Genomic DNA, 15,922 nt, shown 5'->3' with positions numbered 1-15,922 from the left:
GAGGGGTTCTTTATTGCTATTTAAGTGGCGTAACAATGAGAAGAAGCTAGAATTCGACAGAACCTTATCAGTCTCCGTCCCAAAAATAGACGATTCCTTTTGCCTTACGCACTTTCTCTATAAATAGCCTGGAAAATAAAAAAAACGACGCGATTCTGTGAAAAAGGGGTAGTCATTGAATCAATGAGACGTCATTCAAAACTAGTTCTAATTTGAATTATAATACGGCAGCTCAAACATGTATCAAAATATATACACGATAAAATAATGGAGGAATTCAAATTATGACGAAATTAGGTCCAAGTAGAATAGCTAGGCAAATTTTTAAAAATGCGTGCAAATTATAAAAGTTAGTTTTATGTTGAATACTCACTTTGATAATTAACGAAATATAGCTATAATTAAATGAACTAAATATAGTTAAAAATTATATTGTTAAAAAGTATTTCGAGAAACTAAAATAAATTATTAATTTGATAAATTATACGAAAAGGAAAATTTTATATACCGTTGTTCTATACATAATGGAAAAATACGCAGTAGGAATTGTAATTAGGTGTGCACGACAATTTCGAAATACACAGAAGGGGGGGGGGGGGGTCAACGAACGTTTGTTCGTGGAAACCGTTCGCATATTTACGCCATTGGATAAATGAGAAAATTGTCACTTTGGAAATATAAAAAGTTTCATGTCTTCTCCTCATTTAAATGTTTTGTATTTATCATGAATGAATTTATATATGTATCTATTATTTATTTCAATTTTAATTGAACAATAAAAACCATTCAGTGTATCTTATTTTGTCATCGAAATTGGTTTTCGATCATTTTTGTAGAAGACATTAGGGGGGTTCATTTGACCCCCAAAAACGGAAATGACGTCACCTTCAATTTTTAAAATTTTTGTATATGTTATTTCTCCTGAACCAAGTTACATAAATTTAGAATATCAACTATGATAAACTTTTAAATATTTTTAATGTTGCATATAGAGGTCGCTTTTTCAATAAAGTGAAATTTAAATGTTTTGTATTTATCATAAATTAATTTGAATATTAATCTCTTATTTATTTCAATTATAATTTTAAAATTGAAAACCATTCAGTGTATCTTAATTTGGCTCTGAAATTTGTTTTGAATCATTATTGTAGAAGACATTTTGGGGTCTTCTAAACCCAGCAAAAACGGGAATGACGTCACCTTCGATTATTTAAATTTTTTAATATGTTATGATCTAAAACAAATTTCGGAGCCAAATTAAGATACACTGAATGGTTTTTAATGATACAGTTATAATTGAAATAAATGAGAGATTGATATTCAAATTAATTTATGATAAATACAAAGCATTTAAATTGAACTTAATTGAAAAAGCGACCTCTATATGCAACATTCCAAATTAAAAATATTTTTTTGTCAAAATAAAATTAACTAAGTGTTATACTTAAAATAAAAGTTTCTCATTGTTGATATTTTAAATCTAAGTTACTTGGGTCAGGAGAAATAACATATACAAAAATTAAAAAATCGAAGGTGACGCCATTTTCGATTTTTGGGGGTCAAATGAACCCCCTAATACCTAAATATCTTCTACAATAATAGTCCGATTTAAATTTCATTACCAGATTCGGATTTCTGGTCGAATTTGTGATAAAGTGACTCATTGTAGTATTCGGTAATTTCATTGCGAGGTATGGTCAAATATTTGAATTTTTGGAGCCGCGAAGCCTTCGTTGTGTGTAAATTTCAATAAATCATAAAACACCGAATTGTACAGCTAGAGGGCTTAATTTTTGGGAATTGTCATTATTTCAAGCCTACATTCACACAAAAAATGCATGTAAAAATCGGTGAGGTAGTGCCTCTCAACCTCTCGATTTCACAGGGAATGACCCTCCGAGCGTAATATTCGGTATTTCTTCCCGCTTCAGGGCTCGTCTTTATCGCGAGATATCTGGGATCTCTCCATAATCCTTTGTTTATTCCTGGATCATGTGGACTCGGACGTTGTCCCGGACCTTCCCATGGAAAATGATATCTGGGATCTCTCCATAATCCTTTGTTTATTCTTGGATCATGTGGACTCGGACGTTGTCCCGGACCTTCCCATGGAAAATGATATCTGGGATCTCTCCATAATCCTTTGTTTATTCCTGGATCATGTGGACTCGGACGTTGTCCCGGACCTTCCCATGGAAAATGATATCTGGGATCTCTCCATAATCCTTTGTTTATTCCTGGATCATGTGGACTCGGACGTTGTCCCGGACCTTCCCATGGAAAATGATATCTGGGATCTCTCCATAATCCTTTGTTTATTTCTGGATCATGTGGACTCGGACGTTGTCCCGGACCTTCCCATGGAAAATGATATCTGGGATCTCTCCATAATCCTTTGTTTATTCCTGGATCATGTGGACTCGGACGTTGTCCCGGACCTTCCCATGGAAAATGATATCTGGGATCTCTCCATAATCCTTTGTTTATTCCTGGATCATGTGGACTCGGACGTTGTCCCGGACCTTCCCATGGAAAATGATATCTGGGATCTCTCCATAATCCTTTGTTTATTCCTGGATCATGTGGACTCGGACGTTGTCCCGGACCTTCCCATGGAAAATGATATCTGGGATCTCTCCATAATCCTTTGTTTATTCCTGGATCATGTGGACTCGGACGTTGTCCCGGACCTTCCCATGGAAAATGATATCTGGGATCTCTCCATAATCCTTTGTTTATTCCTGGATCATGTGGACTCGGACGTTGTCCCGGACCTTCCCATGAAAAATGATATCTGGGATCTCTCCATAATCCTTTGTTTATTCCTGGATCATGTGGACTCGGACGTTGTCCCGGACCTTCCCATGGAAAATGATATCTGGGATCTCTCCATAATCCTTTGTTTATTCCTGGATCATGTGGACTCGGACGTTGTCCCGGACCTTCCCATGGAAAATGATATCTGGGATCTCTCCATAATCCTTTGTTTATTCCTGGATCATGTGGACTCGGACGTTGTCCCGGACCTTCCCATGGAAAATGATATCTGGGATCTCTCCATAATCCTTTGTTTATTCCTGGATCATGTGGACTCGGACGTTGTCCCGGACCTTCCCATGGAAAATGATATCTGGGATCTCTCCATAATCCTTTGTTTATTCCTGGATCATGTGGACTCGGACGTTGTCCCGGACCTTCCCATGGAAAATGATACCTGGGATCTCTCCATAATCCTTTGTTTATTCCTGGATCATGTGGACTCGGACGTTGTCCCGGACCTTCCCATGGAAAATGATATCTGGGATCTCTCCATAATCCTTTGTTTATTCCTGGATCATGTGGACTCGGACGATGTCCCGGACCTTCCCATGGAAAATGATATCTGGGATCTCTCCATAATCCTTTGTTTATTCCTGGATCATGTGGACTCGGACGTTGTCCCGGACCTTCCCATGGAAAATGATATCTGGGATCTCTCCATAATCCTTTGTTTATTCCTGGATCATGTGGACTCGGACGTTGTCCCGGACCTTCCCATGGAAAATGATATCTGGGATCTCTCCATAATCCTTTGTTTATTCCTGGATCATGTGGACTCGGACGTTGTCCCGGACCTTCCCATGGAAAATGATATCTGGGATCTCTCCATAATCCTTTGTTTATTCCTGGATCATGTGGACTCGGACGTTGTCCCGGACCTTCCCATGGAAAATGATATCTGGGATCTCTCCATAATCCTTTGTTTATTCCTGGATCATGTGGACTCGGACGTTGTCCCGGACCTTCCCATGGAAAATGATACCTGGGATCTCTCCATAATCCTTTGTTTATTCCTGGATCATGTGGACTCGGACGTTGTCCCGGACCTTCCCATGGAAAATGATATCTGGGATCTCTCCATAATCCTTTGTTTATTCCTGGATCATGTGGACTCGGACGATGTCCCGGACCTTCCCATGGAAAATGATATCTGGGATCTCTCCATAATCCTTTGTTTATTCTTGGATCATGTGGACTCGGACGTTGTCCCGGACCTTACCATGGAAAATGATATCTGGGATCTCTCCATAATCCTTTGTTTATTCCTGGATCATGTGGACTCGGACGTTGTCCCGGACCTTCCCATGGAAAATGATATCTGGGATCTCTCCATAATCCTTTGTTTATTCCTGGATCATGTGGACTCGGACGTTGTCCCGGACCTTCCCATGGAAAATGATATCTGGGATCTCTCCATAATCCTTTGTTTATTCCTGGATCATGTGGACTCGGACGTTGTCCCGGACCTTCCCATGGAAAATGATATCTGGGATCTCTCCATAATCCTTTGTTTATTCCTGGATCATGTGGACTCGGACGTTGTCCCGGACCTTCCCATGGAAAATGATATCTGGGATCTCTCCATAATCCTTTGTTTATTCCTGGATCATGTGGACTCGGACGTTATCCCGGACCTTCCCATGGAAAATGATATCTGGGATCTATCCATAATCCTTTGTTTATTCCTGGATCATGTGGACTCGGACGTTGTCCCGGACCTTCCCATGGAAAATGATATCTGGGATCTCTCCATAATCCTTTGTTTATTCCTGGATCATGTGGACTCGGACGTTGTCCCGGACCTTCCCATGGAAAATGATATCTGGGATCTCTCCATAATCCTTTGTTTATTCCTGGATCATGTGGACTCGGACGTTGTCCCGGACCTTCCCATGGAAAATGATATCTGGGATCTCTCCATAATCCTTTGTTTATTCCTGGATCATGTGGACTCGGACGTTGTCCCGGACCTTCCCATGGAAAATGATATCTGGGATCTCTCCATAATCCTTTGTTTATTCCTGGATCATGTGGACTCGGACGTTGTCCCGGACCTTCCCATGGAAAATGATATCTGGGATCTCTCCATAATCCTTTGTTTATTCCTGGATCATGTGGACTCGGACGTTGTCCCGGACCTTCCCATGGAAAATGATATCTGGGATATCTCCATAATCCTTTGTTTATTCCTGGATCATGTGGACTCGGACGTTGTCCCGGACCTTCCCATGGAAAATGATATCTGGGATCTCTCCATAATCCTTTGTTTATTCCTGGATCATGTGGACTCGGACGTTGTCCCGGACCTTCCCATGGAAAATGATATCTGGGATCTCTCCATAATCCTTTGTTTATTCCTGGATCATGTGGACTCGGACGTTGTCCCGGACCTTCCCATGGAAAATTCCTGGCTGAAATACATGGCATCTGGAAACAATATTGGCAGGAGTTGTCTCTGTTGTCGTTTTTCGGAGCTGACGGACCCGCATCCAAAATTGTTTCTGGACTACATTTTCTGTTATCCGAACATCTTTTATGTTTCCGCGCTCTACTAGTTCCTATAAAAAATACTTTATTCAAATGGTTGAAAGCTTTTCAGTTAATAAACTAGCAAAAAAAAAACCAATCGTGATTACCTTTGGCAGCCTCGAAGTCCCAACCTTTAGCCTCGAATAATTATCGTAAAATATTGCTTTTTCTTCGTCCTCTCTGATGGTCCATGTCATTTTCGTCTTCTTCCTTGGGAAGACCATTTTCAACTGAAACCGTCATGGGAGAAGCGACCTTCAACATATTAAAATTTACGATGTCCCTTGGTCTTGATAGGACTGGCTATAAGCTTTATATTTGCCGCCCTTGCCAATCTCGACGTTCCAAGAATTCAGTCTTGCCCACTGTTGGAAAATAATGCTTTTCCGTTTTACCCCGTAGAAACCCTTTTAGACCCTACCATAACTTTTTCCAGCGAAATTACAGAATTTTCTTCAAAATAGAGTCTTCGTTCGTGTTTTCCAGATCATACGCATTTATCTCCCGTGTTTTTCGATTGTAAATAGTTTTCCTTCTATATCTTTACTCTAGTAAATTTTATAATTTTGCTCAAAACAGTGCCTTCTCGCGTGCTTTCCTGATCGTGAAATTTTCTACGAATCTTTAGGTTTTGAATAATCCTTCTAAGTATTAAATTATAATTATTTTACAATGGACGTAGACGAGAACAGTCAGCTTACGCCGGCCAGAATTTCTCCGATGAAACGTTTAGTCAAAAGGAGACTTCTCGAAGGACCGGCAAAGGAAGAAAAACCCAAATATAGAAAAACAATTACTCTATTTTTCTCTTTTGAAAACGAAAGGTGCGAATTTGAAAAAACATTTTCTATTGTAAGTAGAAAGTCTAAGTAAGTGTGAAGACAATGGCTTTAAAAGTCGCTTGATGACTTAGCCCTATGGTGGTGCCTTGGGTATTAGCCTAGCTGATTATTATAACAGCCCACTAAAGGGAATGAGATCCGTTTTTGTATCGATTTGCGGAAATTAAAAAAAATTCCTTTTAAAGACCCGTATCCCCTACCACTTTTCAAAGATATGTTAACACGTATGAAAAAAAGGTAGATTTATAATAGCCTTGAATCTTCCATGCGGGTACTGGCAAATTCAAATGCAACTTAACAGATTCCCATAAACGGCTTTTGTTACCAGTTCTGGGAAATATGAGTTTAAAAATATTAAATTGTGGCATAAGAACAACTAAAACATTCGCAATTAATAATATAAACGTTTACACATACAAGTTAACTCTAAACCATCACAAAGTAACCAAAACTTATACATTAAGGCTGCTTTTTAACTTTTCCCAAAAAGTAATTACAATAGACTTGCTTTTGTAATTACGTTGGAACGAACTATTCGTTGCTTGCAAAACGACACAAGCAGTTGGCTTGATTATTATTTTAAATATTAATCAAGGTTGAAGGATTTCTTCCAGATCTCCACACTGTGAAAGATTAACCAATTAGAAATTATGTGTTTTAGAATAGAGTAAAATCTCTTACTCACCTTTTTAAGAGCTTCCTAAAATTTAACATGCGTTTTGAGCCGATTAGATAGTCAAAACAGGTCAAACAGTAGTTGAATAGTCAGCTTATGTGTTAATAACGCTGCCCAAGGCTTACTTTGGAAAATGCATTCCGATTTTCTCCCTCTAAAAGATTTACCAATTGAAATCTATATTTTCAAAATAAAGAAAAATCATTTTCTAACATTTTAAATAGCCTCCGAAAACTTCCTGCTTCTTAATACCCTTTTATTATCGCCTCAAACCAAACGTGGGCTAATCCCCCGATGCCAATTTTCGACTGCGCTGCCGGACTCTGAGCAACGCCAAAGACTACACGCGATTTAACGACTGGACGCGGAATCCATCAATACTTGGGACTTTTTTATTTTGAAAGAGGTCTATTACCAATGGGAAGTTTTACCTTCTTGTTTACAGCTTTTTCCTTCATTTTTTTACTGAAAATTTATTTTAGGAATAAGAATAAATTCAAATATATTACATTTATATTACAAACCTTTTAGAAGTTACTTCCACGATTCGAAGAAATACTAATAGCATGCGAAATTCAAATCGAGCGGCCCATAGTTAAAAAATATTATGTCGGCGCGCATGCGCGGTTGCTAATTTCCGGTGCGTGACGAAAGGCAACCGAGGGCTCGGACATATTTCCAAACTCAAACTGATTTCAAGATTTTTTAATGTGATTTTGGGATTTTAACAATGATTTCGGGATTTTGGCAGTCATTTCAAGAAGAGATTTCGGTATTTTAGTAATCTTGTCTTGATTTACCGATTTATAGAAATTTTTTCAGAGATTTCTGGATTTCTGCAAGGGTTTCAAGATTTCTACCAAGATTTCAGGATTTCTACATTGATTTTGAATTTCTACTTCGAAGTCGAGCTTTCAACGTCGATGATGATAATTTTACCATTTCAGTATGTGTTTTATCTGCGTCACGAACGCAAGTTATTTTAGTGCTTTACTTGCACGCGAGATTTGCACGCGGGTTTCAGATTCCGAAGGGTCTCGCGACTGCAGCGCGTGCTCTCTACCTTTAAGAGCTACAGCTAAGGGACGAAGACAAAACATTGTTACATGACCTCCCGTATTTTAAAGAAACACCTATTGACATAAGCGAGCTGCCCCTAATGGGTCATGTTCTGCAATAACTGTAGGCTTTACCGGGGAGTCGGAGTCCGGCCCTTGTAACCCATAAGAGCGGTGGCGCAACGGGAGCTGTTAGCTCTGTCCAAATGGTACTATCTCCACCTCAGACTTCGGTCAAGTAGGGGCTGGAAACTGACTTTGGGCTCAGGCTAGCGGAGAGGGTCCAGGCCAACTGGCCGCATCGCAGGATTGGGGAGCCTGCTGTGGGGCGGCGGGCCTCCGTATGAGAGCATGGTGGTGCCATTTCCTAGCCTTTTAGAGCCCACCGGGATATACGGTGACAGCTGTGCCGGGTTATGCGGACCGCTGTGTGCTCGTCGTTCCCCTTTAGGAGCTCTTTCTGAAGGGTTTTGACTCTCCACCTCTGTAGGTGCGGTGTCGGCTGGAGTTGCCAGAGCATCCGCTCTTATTCCCACTACTGTGTGCGAAGTGAGAGGTTGGTCGTCCGATTGTTGCATCTTCTGCTGGGTTGAGTGGCTTGCGTCTAAGGTGAGACCATCAGTAGTAGGGTTCTACTTCCCATGCTGATTTTTGTCACCTGTCTGGGCTTGGGGACGCTAGCGGAGGGCAATATGAGGATAGACCTCCGGTGGTGTGGCTTAAATTTTACCGGTACACCGGGCTATAAAGTCTGACACTTGACATAAGCGAGCTTAGCAGACTGAAATCCTGTAGTTTGGTGGCTTTCCATACGAATTTATTTGACCGATAGGTGGCTCTATGCCAATTGAATTGTCTTTCTTCATTGCAGTACCCTAAATGTTCTATCTTATAGCGACATGTGATTCTTGTATAGCTCTATATATTATAGATGTGGCCACCGTATGCAGTAGCTGCCGAATAACTGGGGCCCTGGGCCAGATTTATCGCTGTCTTGGCGGACCTATGATCCTATCGCTGCCTTGCATTTGTTCGAATGCTGCAAGCAGAGATCCTACTATCCTAGTCGGTAATAGAGTTGCGAAATTTTAAAATACCGACACACGAATTAGTGCTTTCTACGAGGTTTTCTCCCTCTTGGCGGTACTAGCTCTCGTAACGCACAACGGCCAGTAAAACCTTATTTAAATGCAGATGAGTACACGAAACGTATTATAGTCTCGACTGTACTAAAACAAGTGTATACAAAACCATATCTAAAATCAACAATAAATTAAAATTTTAATTCTAAGGTAATTTCTTTTCATAATCTTATTAGTCACTTTTTATTACTTAAATAACCGTAACATACATTAAGGTATTATACAAATTATTAATTTAATCTTGGATATTTTTGAAACTACAAGTGCAGCAACGACTAGTTCATGCTGGGCACCGGAAATTTAAATTAAGTTATCGGGGATAGCACGCAAGTATTTCTTAATATCAGAATATCCACGAGTAAATTTATTGGATTATTTTAATTCTACTTGGCCGTCAATTATGTTATTGGTGGTTTTGTACCAATAACATACGACGCCTATTGCCATTTTAGATGGTAAAAACACGTAATTACCCTGGAAGCTCTTGTCTCTTTGCGTTTTTCCTTCTAGATAACTAAACTGAAGAATTCTTCCTACTAAAAATGTTTTCTCATATTTGAAGGCACATAAATCTCCAATATGAAGACTTTGAGATTTAAATGGTTTTATAAGTTCATTAGGCTGATGAAGCCTTTGCCCTTTTTTAATCTTAATTGTCTACGCTGAAATGTGTTGCACTCGAACGAGTCTATAATTTGATAACTTTCCGTTACTAATCCGGAGGTTCAAGGCTGTGGTTTTTCTGATGTATACTGATTTTCCATCTTTCAAGAATGTCGTAAACGGTGACTTTTCATCTAGCTTGATGCTTTCGTCGTCCGTCGCGAAAATGGGTAAAGTACCTGGACTCCGACGTTGCTTTTTTTTTAATTTGATTGCGACACAAGCGAGTGTAGTTTCGATCAAATTCAAAGAAACTAAATCCTCTAGAAGGGTGTTTTCCTCTTCGAATGGAACGATTTAACTAGTATCCGATTCTTCACAGTTTTCATCTTCGGAGTTCGAAACAATTTCAGTCATAGATTAATGTTCCATTTTATAAATAGTAAAGCAATCTGCCATCAAGACTTTTTCAGAGGCTTCTACACGCTCGTACATCCCGAACATTTTAGCGACATTCTTTGCTTCATTTTTGGCATTTTCGATTTTCTCCATTAGTTCCATGGAAGTTGGAATCACTAACTTCTTCGTGAATTCGCATTCGAACCGCTTACAATCTTTTTCTGTTTAGGTTGGGCTAAACATTCCTCTTTATCAAGTTTAAGTTTTACGTTTAAGCGATGGATCCACCGAAGAAATTCTTGTACGGAAAAGTTTATTATTGTGGAGAATACCGAACACATACTTCTTGCCGCTCGAAAAAGCTTTTCACATTGTTGTGAGCCTACTAAATTGGGATAATATATGTTTTCGTCTTTTTTAAGAGGCCTTTAAAGGGGCTCAAAGTTCGGTGACAAAATGTGTGTAAAGTCAGTAAAGTGCGAAATATACGGTTGACTCTGCCCGCCTCTGCCAAGGCCGAGTGAGGGGTTGGGGGGAAGGAAAAGCATGCTCAATTTTCTTTTTTTTTGCCACTGAGCTTTGGAGCCCCTTTAAGATCAGAATGCAACCAAGAATGTATTTATTTCTACTCAGGAAGAATAAATATGTCGAGACTATCGAGGGACACGTTGAGGCCCTAACCCCGTCAAGCTAGGGGGGGAGGAAAAAAGGAGGCAGTCTTACTTTTTGCGACCTCGCAACAGCGTGAATCGTGTCGAAAAACGTAATTTTTAAAAACCAATGAAATTGCAGTATTATTTGATTTTATTAAAGCGGAGGAGCATACCGGGGGCCACAATGGGTGGGATTGTAGAAACGCTAAAAATAATCTCGACATATTTATTCTCCCTGAGTATAAATAAATGCATTCTTGATGCAACTAACGAGTGCGCGTTTATTTCAATGCAAAGAAAATTTTCAGACATGGTATAAACATCGATTTTTTTTATCCATACACTGCAAATAAAAGGTTCACTTTTACATCACTAAAGGCACACCTCTGGAGCACCGAAGGTGCGCAACAAAATTTGATCACTAACCAATTATAGATCACTTTTGGCACATGTTCGTTGAGTGTGAAAATAGTGTGCCTATGTGAGCTATGTGCGATATTTATCCGTCTTTGAGTGATCCAAGGGGCTCACTAGTAGAACATTAGTGCAACAAAATTAGCTCACTTGACCACATGGGGAACACAAAGGGAACACTATTGGCATATGTACATTTAAGTGTTCTTTGAGGGTACTCAAGTGATTTTCTAGTATACTCATGTGATCTGCATACGGTCTTTATGCAATCCGGATGTGATCTAAATGAGTGTGAAATTGGTTCACTATCAGATCACTAGCGCAACAAAATTGGCTCACTCGATCACCTAATGCATACTTATGGATCACACTGTGTCATTTTTAGCGCACTTGTGGCACACTATAACACACTTTCTGATCACTGTGAAGAGCGGCTGCAAAAGGATAATCACACTTAATGTGTGGCTCAACCCCTCCCCCTCCAAATCCCTGACACTGCACTGCAAATTTTCATGACACCTAAATAATGTTAAAAGAACACCTGAAGAACGCAAAAAAGTTTCCAGAAATTAGAGCACTTGTTGTTATAGGCATAACCAAAATAAATTTAAATATCAGTTATTACATGGTAAAAGTGTTCATAAGTGGCCTAAGCAAATTTGTTATGTGAATAGGAATTTTTGATTTAAAAATATAAAAGTAAATTATTGAATGAACTAATTTATTTCAAAGACGTGGTACAGCTATATAGAATTAACACAGCTTAAGTTAACAAAATTTACTAAAAATAGATTCACAATTTTTACAGTGGTTAAATTACAATGCTGCCCACATTGGTTAACATCAATTACATTTACTTTTTTTAATTTCAGTAAAATGTAACTTTTCTGGCTATTTAAAATTTAGTAGTTCATATAACGTTATACAAATTCTACCAGTTTAATATTCTTCAATCTTGATTTTAATAAATACTGCCAAAATATTACATAATTGAAACTCTTCAATGTCTTCTTTGAGTGTACTGCAGCTAAACAATAAAATAATTTTAATAAATGAACCTTAAGCACTAGGGTTTAAGGCGGGTTTTTTGTCTTCCAACAGTTATGATTAAATGCAATTGCAAAAAATAGATAAAAGATTTAAATAACTACTAAAATTTCAAAATAAAAAAATCCTAATTATTTTTTTAAATGATGCCTTACACAATAGGTGATCACAGACTAATAAAGAACTATATTTAAAGGCAACTTCCCTTAAATTGCAGGTTATAAACACTGAAGCTTATACTTGCGTTTGTTAAAAAAAGTGGTTAAAACTGTTTTGGGTTCAATAATTGTGATTCTGGGTTAAAATTTGCATATATTAAGGTTATCACATAGAAGACAGCTTCAATGAAAATTTTCCAACTCGTACCATAAACAATGGGTGAACACAGAATAACAATGCCTATTTTCAACTTTATTTAAAGGCAACTTCCCTTATGTTGTATATTTGTATAGACGGCGCCAGTAGTCAGTTCTCAAGAGAGAGGACCTGATTTCTACCTCCCATAAATACAAGCTGGCAGTTCGGTAACGGCAGTACCAGCGCTTTTGTTATGTATTAAGTGTGTGATAAAATATTAATAAATAGTTTGGTATAGTATAAAAATGAGTTGTCTTTACTGCAAATAAAGATACAACAATTGGCGACGGATTTCGAAACGAATTCACGCTGTTTTCGTAAGTTACAGCTGTTTTTCGTTGCGGTTAAACATTCCCCTCGTCGAGAGCCAAGGCTTAACGATTACCGCTTTACGAGGCCGTTCTTTTGTTTTCTTTACTACGCTACTAAGTTCATTATGCCTACGTACGGAACTATCACGCCTTTCGACGAAACGGTGGAGCCCTTCCAGAGGTATTCCTCACGCTTGACTAAATATTTTCTTGCAAACGACATTTTCGATGCGAATAAGCAAAAGTCAATATTTTTAACGTCAGCTGGACCACACATTTTTAATTTACTACACGATTTGCTAGCGCCAGACACCCGACTGATCGAATAAGACGTATAAAGACATAATTGATGCTTTAAACGCCCACTTTTGTCCTAAACCTTCGGAAATTGTGGAGAGTTGGAAATTCCATGCCGCTCACCAAGAACCCAACTAACCTCTTTCTACATATATTGCGCGCTTTCGAAGACTGGCAGCCACATACAACTTTGACAGATTTTTGGACAGAGAGCTTCGTGATCAACTGGTCATTGGAGTAAGGGACAAGCGGATTCAAGCACGATTATTTGAAGAAACCACGTCAATATCTTTCGACCAGGCTATAGCTTTGGCCAAGTCGATTGAAGCGGCTTCGCAACATGCTCAATCTGTGACCGTCCAATCAGGTACTAAGGGACCACCCGTTCATGTTAACGCAGTATCAACGTCAGCTAAGCCAAAGGGTCAGCAGAAACAATTTAATAACCAATCGCAGAAAGGTATAAAGAAATCATGTTCGAAGTCAAGTACTGAAAATAATCGAAATGCTAAGAATCGTGCTACCCAAGAATGTTCTAGATGTGGAAGAACCGATCACATTCCTTCAAACTGCCCTTTCATTTCTACTCAATGCGGAAAATGTAAACTAATTGGTCATTTAGCGAAGAAATGTTTCACGGATCAATTACGAGCTAAAAATAGCCCCGATCAAGCTACTAAACCACGCGGAACAGTACACTCACTAAGTTCCGAGTATACGTTGTTTCATTTACGTTCAATTCCACCTGCACCAAAACCAGTGGTATTAGACATTCTGATTAATGGAATACCATTTAATCTGGAGCTTGACACAGGCGCAGCTTAAACTCTAATCTCATGGAGTAACTTTAACCTACCCGATTGTAATTTACAATCGGTGGAATCGAATTTAAAATCAATCACTGGTCACCGAGTCGAAGGCCTAAAAGTGACGAAGGTATTAGTTACGTACCAAGGCAAATCTGAAGAGTTAGACTTGCTAGTTTCACCAGAAGAATGCCCAAATATTTGCGGTAGAAATTGGATTTATTCAAAGTTACAAATCTTGAATTCGGTGAACGTTTTGGATAGCAAAACCTCTAACATCTCAGCCCAGCAGCAAGATACAAGACTAGCAACAATTTTGAATGCATTCCCGGACCTCTTCAAACATGAACTTGGTCGACTCAAGCATTTCAAGGCACACCTTGATCTTAAGGAAAACGCAACGCCAAAGTTCCTCGCTGCAAGACCGGTTCCTTACGCGCTAAGAGAATTAGTCGAGCAAGAATTGGACAGATTGCGTGCCTCAGGGGTCCTTGAACCAGTTCAACATTCTGAATATGCAACGCCTATGGTGAACATTTTGAAGAAAGGAGGTAAGGAAGTCCGTATTTGCGGCGACTATAAAATTACCGTAAACCCAAACTTGGATACGGCATTATACCCAATACCGAAAGTGGATGATATATTCGCGAAACTAGCTGGGGGAAAGAAGTTTTCTAAATTGGATTTAAAAGACGCATTCAACCAATTAGAATTGGACGAAGATTCGAAGAACATTGTGGTAATAAATACCCACAAAGGTCTGTTTCGTTACACACGACTACCCTTTGGAATCTCTTCGTCACCGGCGATATTCCAAAGAGCGTTGGAAGAACTTATTAAGGGAGTACCCTGTAGCGCGAATTTCGAAGACGACATTGTGGTCACGGGACCGAACGACGACGAACACCTTACAAATTTGAGAGAAATCCTACGAAGACTGAACGAAGCAGGACTATACGATTGCGATTGGATAAATGCCAATTTTTCAAAGACTCAATCGAACACTTGGGACACAGGATTGACAGCGAAGACCTACACCCGCTTCAATCTAAAATGGATGCTATCATGAAGGCACCCGCTCCTACTTCGGTGGAACAGCTGCGATCATTTATCGGTCTTTTCTCTTACTATGGTAAATTTGTTCCTAATCAAGCTACTTTACTCGCGCCCATGTACAAGCTGCTTCAGAAAGACACTCCCTGGAGTTGGGACAGTGAACAACAATTAGCTTTCCAGACGGCTAAAGAAACTCTCAAGGCTTAAAAATAATAATAATAATAATAATAATCAGCTAGGCTAATACCCAAGGCACCACCTTAGGCCTAAGTCATCATGCGACTTTTGAAGCCCTTAATTCAGGTGGCCGGGTTACAATGCGTAGGAGGGTGGTGGCAAGCCCTGCATGCCACGAGATCGAGCCAACAGCTCCCTACACTAACTATTACCGTTAACCTAGACAAGTTTTTATGGAAGGGGAAACCGAAGAACTCGGGGGAAAACCCCTTAAACCAGTGGGGAGAGAACTTGCAAACTCAACGCAGAAGGAGTTGTTCCGAGTTTTCACCCAGTGCCACAAGCTGGGATCGAACCCGGCTCCTCTTGCTGCGAGGCGACAGTGCTAACCACTCCGCCACCCCACACCGTTACTAGTCTACTATGACCAAAACAAAGAGCTTATATTAGCTTGTGAACCCTCTCCTTATGGACTGGGTGCAGTTTTGTCACATCCAGGTACTGATGGACCCGACCGTCCTATTGCATTTGCGTCCAGGACCTTAACACCAGCGGAGAAGAATTATTCTCAGTTGGAAAAAGAAGCACTTTCCTTGATTTTCGGAGTAGCCAAGTTTCGCGATTATCTTCTCGGGTGATCGTTTACACTCTTAACTGACCATCAACCCTTAGTCTCATTGTTATCGGAGAAAAAGCAAATACCAAGAACCGCAGCGTCAAGAATACAACGCTGGG

The sequence above is a fragment of the Leiobunum rupestre genome, chromosome 1 (genome assembly GCF_980474605.1).
Source record: "Leiobunum rupestre chromosome 1, qqLeiRupe1.1.hap1, whole genome shotgun sequence".
Classification (NCBI taxonomy): Eukaryota; Metazoa; Arthropoda; class Arachnida; order Opiliones; family Sclerosomatidae; genus Leiobunum; species Leiobunum rupestre.
Note: the sequence above shows the minus strand (reverse complement) of the source record.